The sequence below is a fragment of the Propithecus coquereli genome, unplaced genomic scaffold (assembly GCF_000956105.1).
Source record: "Propithecus coquereli isolate 6110/MARCELLA unplaced genomic scaffold, Pcoq_1.0 Scaffold30, whole genome shotgun sequence".
Taxonomy (NCBI): Eukaryota; Metazoa; Chordata; class Mammalia; order Primates; family Indriidae; genus Propithecus; species Propithecus coquereli.
The window spans coordinates 3860620-3871090 of record NW_012148619.1 but is presented as its reverse complement, the minus strand read 5'-3'; the positions used below and the strand labels follow the sequence as shown (position 1 = coordinate 3871090).

The following is a 10471-nucleotide window of genomic DNA, read 5'->3' as shown; positions in this document are numbered from 1 at the left end:
GCCTAGAGTGAGGTTCAGAACAGCGGAGGGGGCTGACGGATGCTGCTTTTGTGGGACGACTGGCGTGAGGCAGCTCTGGGTCGGGCCCGCGCGGGTTGCCGGGCGGGCTCCCAGCAACTAGGGCGCGGCTGCGGACTGGCGGGCGGACCCCGGGGAGGGGCTTCGCGGAGGCGCCGCGGCCGGAGCCGAGCGGGGCCGCCCGGGCTCGGCGCGCAGCGCGGCCGGGCGGGCGGTGGCGCTGCGGAGGCGGCGGCCGTGGCCGGCAGCCGTAGAGGAGGGGCCCTAGACTGGGGTGGCTGGCGGCAGCTGCCTCAGTGACGACTGCCGGTATCGCGGCGACCTGAAGAGACCAAGCCGCGGGCCCCGCTGCTGCCGCCTCTCCGGCTGTCTTCTTTCTCTCCCGGCGGGGGCGGCAGGAATGGGCCCCAACCGCCGCGGGCCCCGCACCCTGCGCAGCCCGTAGGCCCCAGTAGCCGGAGGCCAGCCGGCCTCTCTTTACCCCTCGCCCCAGCCAAACCGTTCCCACCCCAAATCCCCGGAAAGGAAGATGAGGGAGACGGGCCCGGCGCTTAGCAGCCACAGCAGCAGCAGCAGCAGCAGCAGCAGCAGCAGCGGTCGGGGGAGGGTGTTTCGCCGTTTCCTCTCAGCCGCCAGGACAAGATGGCAGCGGCCGCGGAGAGGGGTTGAGCCCGGGCTGGGTGGTGCCGCCTGCTGAAGCGCCTGGCTCCCTGTCCCCGGCACGGCCCTGCACCCCACCCTGGACATGCTCAGGGCTGCGGCCGCCCGAAGAAGGGAGAGCGCAGGCCTCTAGGAAGGTAAGGGAGTAAAGCGAGGGGCGCCCCCACCCCCGGGGTGGAGGTACCGGTTCCGTTCGCGGGGCCTGCGGCTGGATGGCCAGCAGACCCTCAGCCTGACCCTGGCCGGGCCCTGCTCCCCTGGAGCGGCCCGCAGTTGTGCATCCTGCGCCCCATCCGCTTCCCCAGAGCTCTCGTGCTCCGGGTTTCCGCCCCAGCCCCCGCCGCGTTGCCGGGTCTGGGCCGCTCCCTCGCGGCTGGCGCCACGCCAGGCCCGAGGCCGCCGAACGCCCGGGCCGCGCGGGGTTCCTGCGCGCGGTGGCGCAGCCTCCGGGAAGCCGCGCTTGGCCCTGGCCCGGGGGCCTTGGCCTCCCCCTGCCAAGGTTGCGCAACGTCTCTTCCCAGCAACCGAAGTTTTGTTTAGTCCCACTGGGGGCCTCTCTTTCCTCGACGCAGCCCCAGGCCGTAACTACGGAGACCTCTTTCATTAAGGGGAACAAACACAAACGCGCGCGCACGCACGCAACTTGAGCGCCCCAGTCGATGGCTGCGTCCCGGGCTTTGTGGCCCAGTCACCAGCGTAGCAGTGCGGCCGGTTTGGAGGGTGTCAACTCTGGGGACGTGCGTGCGTGTGATTGTTGGGGAGGAGAAATGTGATCCGCGGCTCCGCGTCCCCAGCGGCGGCGGGAGGAAGGCGTGGCGGCCGCGCGGCGGGGCTGTTGCCGGCTTCTCTCGTTACGGTGGCGGCCGCCCGCTTCCCTTCGCCGCTCTGGGAGAACCGGCGGAAAGGCTTGGGATGAGAATGTCTGTTTTCCTGTCGGGAGGGAGACGGCTGTTTTAAAATGGTATGTGGTTCTTGGGGAAGCCTGTTGTTTCCCAGCCTTATCTTTGCTTGAGGAATTGCGCTAAAGGGTGTGTGCGTAAATTACCTTGGACTTGTTACAGTGTAGTCATAACATGTTCAGTCCTTGAACCGTGTTTTCACAACCTCTTGCTGCTGTTAGGGGAATTTATTTTTCCACCTGTCAGTTCGCTGCTTCTAATTATAAGGAGCTTCTATTAGCAACAGCAGAAATTTTCAGATTATCTTCCAGTTTACAGGGAAAGCTCGTGGTTGGTTCTATTGTCAACTTTGTTTTGATGTTTCTCTGGTACATGGCCGGAAAAGTTAGCTGGTAAACCGGTTTGTGCTTGTGCTTATGTGTACTTTTTATTATTTGGAGATTGGCGGATTTTTTTTTCTTGTTTTTTCTATTTTAGGTATTTGCTTGTAAACTGTAGCTTCTGAAGTGGGAGTACTTATATTCAAACCATTTAAGTTAATTTCAAAGTTTTAATTGCTGGACGCATTAAATTTTTTTAAAGAGGTTCTCTTTCTGATCCAATTTTTGATGAAAACTTTTGAGTGGGATCAGTTTGTTTGCTTCCCGACTAAAACATTTTAATCCTATATTCTCATTTAATTTTTCAGAAGCTGGGCACGTCTCACCATATGTTTGATAAGTCTAGATTCTGCTTATGTTTGCAAGTGCAGTGCTAATTTTATACAATGACCAATGATAAGGTTTAGATAGGTCATGATTAAGCTTGGTATTTTAAGTAAACGAAATATGACTGACCTTTTAATAAAGTTTTCATAGTTTTATTGATTATCTTATGCCTTCATGCCACTTCTCAGTAACTGAAATTTAACCAACCAAATAAAGTTCTTTACTTTTAAATCAACAAACTATTTCTTGGTATATTTATGGCAGCATTCATAACTCCTATTTATGAAATATGCTTAACTTGTTTGAGGTTAATTTTTTTATTTTTTGAAATTTACTTATTTTTTCTTTGTGTTAAGTTAGAGACATGCTGAAATATTTGTGATTTTTTTGACATGTCATTGTTTTATGGGAAAATTTGTTCCTTAAGTTTTTTTTTTTTTTTTCCTACTTGAGGGAATATATTTTCTAAGAAAGAAATTTTGAAAGAAACCTTAGATTAAAACTTTTTAAAACGTAAGATGAGCTTGAAATCTAGAACACAACTGGCCATTAAATGTTTCAAACTTATATTTGGACATTGCTGACTGCAGTAGCTAAACATACATATTAGGCCAGCAGATCATAACATGGTAAGCCAGTCTTAGTTTATTGTCATAATACTTTTTCCATTGAACTAGTCATTATCTTGCGTATAAACCAGTCATTGGCTTCTGGACATGGGGTTTTAGAGTCACATTAAAGTAGATGGTTTTTATGAGATAATTCTTCTTGTAAACATGCTTGAAAAGCTATAGATCGTACTCTTAATTTTTTGGATGTTCTGTCAGTGGGATACCATAAAAGAGAGTGCAAATTACATAGGTTACTGTAGCAAGTATGGCATGGACACATAGGTATTTATGTTTAGTGCAAGGTATTGAAAACCTTTTTTTTCCTTGCAACTTAAGAAAGCAACAGCCATCAAATGAATTTTTTGATTAAACTTTTGTTTTTAAATATTTGATACATGAACACTGAAGGCATATGGAAAGCAAGAAGGGGAAGATGTAAATTTCAGAATGCTGAAATAATGTTTTCCAAACCTGATTCACATCCATTTAATAGAATATTTGTTTGCATATTATTTTCCATTTGAATGTTAGAATGACTTATCTTTGTAACTTTTGAAGTTTACTTTGTCAGGTAAAAGGAGTTAACTTATTAAATGCTGTTCTCATTGCAGCAGTTCAATATGACGATAAGGTAGACTGATTACACTATTGGTGGCTAATTCAAAGACATAAAAATATAGTTTCCATTGCAACATCACATTTGAGTTTGGAGATGAAAAGATGTCATGGTGATATTTAGATTTAAGAATGGTCTAAGGAACTTTGAAATTCTCCATATTTAAAAATACTCCCAGAAGTTGTTATTCCTGCCTCTTCACTATTAGAGGACACAGAATAACTTGATATTGTTGCCAAAATAAATATTTGTGTTGTAAAATTTCTGGGTAGCAGTTCTAGTTTTCTAATGTCCAAAGTTGAAACTTCCAATGTGGTATGTGTAACTTGGAAATTACTCCTAAAGACTAAAATGTTAAAATGGAGGAATCTATCAGTGTTTATTTGTTTTTAAAGGTACTCCTCTTCCCCCACACCTTAACTGGGATGTAGTATTATTTCTCTCTGAGGGAATAAAGACAAAGCTGAAAGCTTTGTCATGGGCAGTCCTTTGTATGTGATACCAGTGTAAGTCTAAGGAATTATTTCAGATGTCCTAAATGGTTCTGGATCCAGCTGCTTAAAAATATATATCTGGCCTAGTACCTTGAAACACATAATATGAGTTGAATAAGGGAATATATTTGGAGTTTTGAATCAGTGGAGACTTTTAGGGTAGTTAGAGCACTTATGTGGCTGACTAAAGGAAGTATAGTTCACTTCTTTTGGTTGGCTTGGTGTAATTAAGAGTGGTTTGGAGGGAAATCAACTTAGTATTAGTGTGCTGCTTCTGTAGCTTTGCTATAGCTGGTCTTATTGACCTGATCTGAGTTACTGTAGCACCAAGGTGGAATAGATATCTGGAGGATTTATGTTACACATTTATAAATGTTTGTCAAATGAGACCTTGAGCTTTTTAGCATATCAGGCTGTTCTCAGTTGATACATGGAACATATGTCACTAAACAAAGGCAACATATTGCCTTGATTGTGAGACACCACTCTTATGCTAGGGACCTAGAGCCTCTGCTCTTACTACTTGTGTGGAAATTAAAGAATTGGATGAGTATTGACAATATGTATTGTATTTTAAAGGTGGCATTTGTGGTTTGGGGACAGTTAAGTTATTAAAGTAGATTTACTTTGTCTTTTGTATTATATTTCACAGTTAATGCCAAGTCAGTATTTTAGAAATTTCTTTTTTTCAACAGAAGGTCTTTGAAATGGAACAAACTGAGGACAGTACATTTCACCTTAAGTGTATTTTGTTACCTTGGATGAAACAATTTCTCTAATTTTCTAAAATAAGGTGAGGGTTTTTTTCCTCCTCTAGGAGACAGGGGGATGGGTGGTAGGGAGGCAGGTGTGGCAGGGGAAGCTGAGCAGTAGAAGGTAAAAGAGCTTGGTTTAATTACATTTGGGAGACTGAAATATGCTTTAATTTTAAATGCCCAAGTTGTTAAGAGTCAGAGTTCACTTATTGAAAAATTGTGGTAGCCTCAGGGAAAGATTAAGAATAAGCCAGTGGGGCGGGCGCGGTGGCTCATGCCTGTAATCCTAGCATTCTGGGAGGCCGAGGCGAGAGGATCGTTTGAGCTCTGGAGTTCAAGACCAGCCTGATCAAGAGTGAGACCCCGTCTCTACTAAAAATAAAAAGAAATTAGCTGGACAACTAAAAATATATAGAAAAAATTAGCCGGACGTGGTGGTGCATGCCTGTAGTCCCAGCTATTAGGGAGGCTGAGGCAGGATGATCGCTTGAGCCCAGGAGTTTGAGGTTGCTGTGAGCTAGGCTGACGCCACAGCACTGTAGCTCGGGCAACAGAGTGAGACTCTGTCTTGGAAAAACAAAAAAAAAAAGGAATAAGCCAGTGATACATGCCAAATGATCAATCTTGTGAAATAATAGCATCTCTGTTTATCATCCTTGATTTCAGTTTTTAACATCTTTTTTCCCTCTTGCTTCCCTTCCTCTTTGTGTCTTTCGTTTCTTCATTTCTACAGTCTGAAAGACTTTTCCTTAACGTAGAATTTAGGGAAGATAAACTTTCTCTACAATAAAAAAAGTTGTATCACAGGCCTAACCTGAAATCAGAAGTGAAAAGCATAGACCATAATATTGCTATTAAAATGAGTTTGATTTGTAGGATTTTTTTTTTATTTTTGGAGATCCTTAAAAATGAAACTAAAGTCCATATAATACATAAACATAGGTTTTTCGAACTAGGAATTAAAACTCAGACTCCTGGTCTCAAATGATCCTCCCACCTCAGCCTCCCAAAGTGCTGGGATTTCAGGCATGAGCTATGGCGCCCAGCCCATTTTTTTTTAAACAAAGATTACACTTAACGATAAATGGAGATTTAATTTAGGGAAGGATAGTAAGAGAAAGTGCAGTGTTTTTCTCATGTGAGCTGTACTTTTTTTTTTGTTTCTTTTGAGATGGGGTCTCTCTCTGTTGTCTTAGGCTGGAGTGCAATTGGCAAGATTGTAGCTGACTGCAGCCTTGAACTCTTGGGCTCAGGCAATCCTTCTGTTTCAGGCTCCTGAGTAGCTAGGACTACAGGCATGCACCACCATGCCCGGCTCATTTTTTCTATATATTTTTAGTTGTTGAGCTAATTTCTTTCCATTTTTTTAGTAGAGATAGGGTCTCGTTCTTGTTCAGGCTGGTCTCAAACTCTCGAGCTCAAATGATCCTCTCGCCTCGACCTCCCAGAGTGCTAGGATTACAGGTGTGAGCCACCATGCCTGGCCAAAGCTGTACTTTTTTTAAAGGGAAAGAGCTCAGTTGTGAAAGATTGCTTTTTTGATTTAACTCTTGGTCACACTGAAAGTAAAGGATTGGCCAGGAGTGGTGGCTCATGCCTGTAAACCTAGCACTTTGGGAGGCTGAGGCAGGAGGATCACTTGAGCCCAGGAGTTTGAGGTGGCAGTGAGCTATGACGATGCCACTGCACTCTAGCCTGGGTGACAGGGCAAGACTCTGTCTCAAAAAAAAGAAAGAGAGAAAGAATTGCCAGGGCTGGTCAGATATAATTCATTTTTATTTTGCATAATTGTTTATGCTGGAGCATCTTTTCTAACTGGAAAAAAAATTGGTTAGATTTGGTAGGCATTGAAATAATTAGATGAATAGAGCATGAGTCACTCCTTTTTAAAAATTTTGTAGCTACTTTAAATTGTATTTGATTATGTATGGATTTCCAAGAAAATTGTCTTAAGGTTTGTTAGAAAATAAAAACTTGGCTATATTTGACTAGCCATTTATTTCATTTTAGAAATTAAAGAAGTATTTGATTTTCTAAGAACATTTATATTAACTTCAGATTCTTTAATTTCCCCCTACTTTGCTGTATATATTATTCATAAATTATTTAAAATATCTTAGAGTTTTTTTTAAAAAACAACATAGTAAACTTTGAAGCATTTGCAGGAAATAACTTGCTTATAAAATGTGTCCTACCCTACGAAGCAATTATGTAAAGGCCTAAATGTTTCATTTTTGTATGCTTTAACTGTGTGTTATCTGTTAAACAATACAGAGTCATGTAGGTTTGGTAAACTATACACCTTAGTAGATATATAATGCTACAGTTTTAAATAGTTAATAGGATAGATAGAGTGATAACATATTGCAAATTGAACCTGACTTTCTAGACATTTCTTCTAAAGGATAAAGTAATACTTCTCAGGGCTTTAAATATATAATTTATTACAATGTCTGTTGAGATTAAATAAGCTATAGTGACATAAAGTCACAATGAAAATTACAGCTTATGCTGCTGTATGCCCCATAACAATGATGCTATGCTTCACTACGTTCTCAAAACAAAACAAAAACATGTTTGGGGCCAGCTTGTAATCGGACAGTTTCAGTGGAGACAGTATAAATAAATATCTTTGCAGTATATTAGCTGTAGTTTTGTATTTTAATTTAAAGTTAGATAAGAATAATAGTGGGTTCAAAAATAGTAGATTTGTAGTCTCTGTTTAGTATGCCTTCAATATTTTTTTGTAGCTGGATCACAGACTCTGGCCACAAAAAAAATGAAATTTTATTACGGCAGATAAAACAATGATAATGAGTGAAAACTATTTTATTTAGTGCATATTTGAATGTCCACTGGGTGCAAGATACTGTGCTGTGAATGATGAGAGCAACATATGGTCCCACAGCTTTGAGCAAGTAGGTAGTAAAGTGAAATTAGCTGAGTACTGTAAATTTTCTTTTATATTTTTGTATATGTGTACTTGAGTTAGAAAATACTAAGAAAAATAATGATTAACCATAGCACATCAAGCTTCTTAAAGCTGTTTGTTTTGTTAAATATGATATATTTAAATATTAAAATGTTAGAGTTCATGTTAAAGTTATATGTTAATATTCACTGTTGTCTTTGTGGTCTTTAAAGACAAAAAAGTCATTTAAAAATATGTGCAAAAATTTTATCAATTTTAGTTTTGTGATTTTTTTTTTTTATCAAGGCTAACCAGTTTAACAGTCACATTGTCTTATAGAGACATATTGTATATTAATTTAAATAAAGAGAAGGTCATATTTCTCAGATATGGTTAATAATCCAGTTCTAGTCTTTCATGGTTTTTCCTTTTGGATCTGCACAGTTTTCATATTGCCTGAGAAAATTCTAGTAGATTTGCCTTTTCTAGCTATATTCCCTTTCTCCTAAATTTAAAATGCAGAGCCCTCCAAACCTCATTTCTATGCCAATCTGTGGAAAGAAAACAAAAGGTGAAAACATTTTAAGATACTTTTAAGAATGTTGAAATTGTTAGGTGTAACTTATTTGAAGCCAATATATAAAAGGGATATTATTTTTGTACTTTATTTATGTAAATTAAAAAATATATATAATTTTCGTTTTTAAAGTTTGCAGTTTTTTAAAAATATATTTTACTTGGGGTCCTTAAAAGCAGAGGTATGCAAAATGAAAGTATTACATTGTATTGCCCCTTTTATAATTGTATATAATACAGTAGTCTTAATGAAATTTGACAATTTGATGAAATTGAATTCCGTTTGAAAATTCAGGGTGTTGGCACTATAACATAATTGGTTTGCCGGTACCTTCGAATGAAAAATTGTTGTAGCCTTTGCTTTGTGTGTTGTCTTGTTGGGGCATTTCTGAAAGTATTTCTAGTGGCCACTCTCTAACTTGCAAAATCTCCTTAAAGTATCTCACATCTGATGGAATATCCAGTTTGAAATTGTTTCCCATTAACTTGATTGGAAGAAAATGAAATATCTCACTTCCTAATCTATTAGAAGTTAATATATAACATTTTTGGGAAAGTTTATATTTAAAAAATACAAATTAGTGTTCGAACTGTTTCTTCAGGTCAAGGACCATGTTTTATAGGTTTTTATATTCCCTAAAGTGCATGGTGGACATTGGGAAAATAAATTATTTTAAAATACAGACATGTGATAACCTATATCCTTAATCAAAGTATATCATCTTTACTGAGTGGCTTGACAGGTGCCTGACCAAGCTATTGTGAATGTGTCATCTTCATCTACCCTGTTTGACTTCTCAAGACCCTTTACTCCCACCACCTTTACTTCTAGCAAATCAGTGTGTTTCCTCTGTAAAGATCAGCAGGCATGTACTTCCTTCAGATTTTCAACCCTTTACCTGGGAAGTTACTTCTAACAGTGTAAACTTTGAGTTTTCATTCCTGAAGGAAAGAAACATCTTTCTGTCCTTCCAAGATTACTTTTCTGTTTTCTATGTGGGTTTCACCCAGAATTGTGTTTTTTTGACATCTTGAGCTTGTCCACAAACTTGAAGTTTCCTCTTTTTCTTGTCTCTTGTTTTTCCTTTTTCCTTTTTTTTTGTTAGAAATGGGGTCTCACTTTGTCACCCAGGCTGGAGTGCAGCAGTGGCACGATCATAGCTCACTGCAGCCTTAAATTCCTGAGCTTAAGTGATTCTGCTGCCTCAGCCTCTGGAGAATCGAGGACTACAGGGGCTCACCACCATGCCTGGCTAATTTTATTATGTCTTGTTGTGGAAATGGGGTCTCGCTATGTTGCCCAGACTGGTCTCAAACTCCTGGCCTCAAGCAGTCCTCCTGCCTCAGCCTCTCAAAGTGCTGAGATTATAGGTGTGAGCCATGGCACCCAGCCTTTTTTTTTTTTTCTTTTTTTTAAATTTACAGGTAAAATTGTATGTATTTATTGTGTACAACATTGGCTCTTTTTCTTCAGCCTTTTAACATGCCCAAGTATCTGGGATCTTAAGCAGCCATCTTTTAATTGTGCCTCCTCAAATCTATGACCCTGTCTTCCATTTTCTATTTCTTCCAAGCTTTTTTTTTTTGAGACAGAGTCTCACTCTGTTGCCTGGGCTACAGTGCCATGGCATCAGCCTAGCTCACAGCAACCTCAAACTCCTGGGCTCAAGTGATCCTCCTTCCTCAGCCTCCCAGGTAGCTGTGACTACAGGCACGTGCCACTGTTCGTGGCTAATTGTTTGAGTCCAGGAGTGTGAGATTGCTGTGAGCTAGGCTAATGCCATGGCACTCTAACCTGGCAACAGGGTGAGACTCTGTCTCAAAAAAAAAGGAGTGTGTACAAACACTATTTTTATGAAAATGTTCATTATAACTTTATATGAACAGTAAAAAAACTTGGAAAAAAGCAATCCAGTGAATTATAATATGTACATAGGGTAGATTATGCTGCTATTTATAATAGTTGATATGCTTATAAGAGAACATATTGGTATATTAAGTGATACACGTATGTTGATTCTAAGAAAATAATAAAATGTACTTTAAAATGACTGGAAGGAAATAGGATAGGTTCTTTCTCCTGAATATTTTGTAATTTTATAGCAATCAAATAATTTCAAAATGATTGCTATACTGAAATCTAGTCTCTTCTTTTTTTTTTTGAGACAGAGTCTCACTCTGTTGCCCTGGCTAGAGTGAGTGCCGTGACGTCAGCCTAGCTCAC

General features: G+C 40.6%; 1 protein-coding gene across 1 annotated transcript in view; it reads left to right on the top strand.

Moving 5' to 3' along the window:
- The first annotated feature begins 245 nt into the window (after window positions 1–245).
- The window catches only part of HIPK3 (homeodomain interacting protein kinase 3), a 132019-nt gene continuing 121793 nt past the window's right edge, over window positions 246–10471 (top strand). The window contains exon 1 of the mRNA XM_012649546.1: window positions 246–815. The gene's annotated coding sequence lies outside the window, so the exon portion shown is untranslated. The remainder of the gene's footprint in view (window positions 816–10471) is intronic.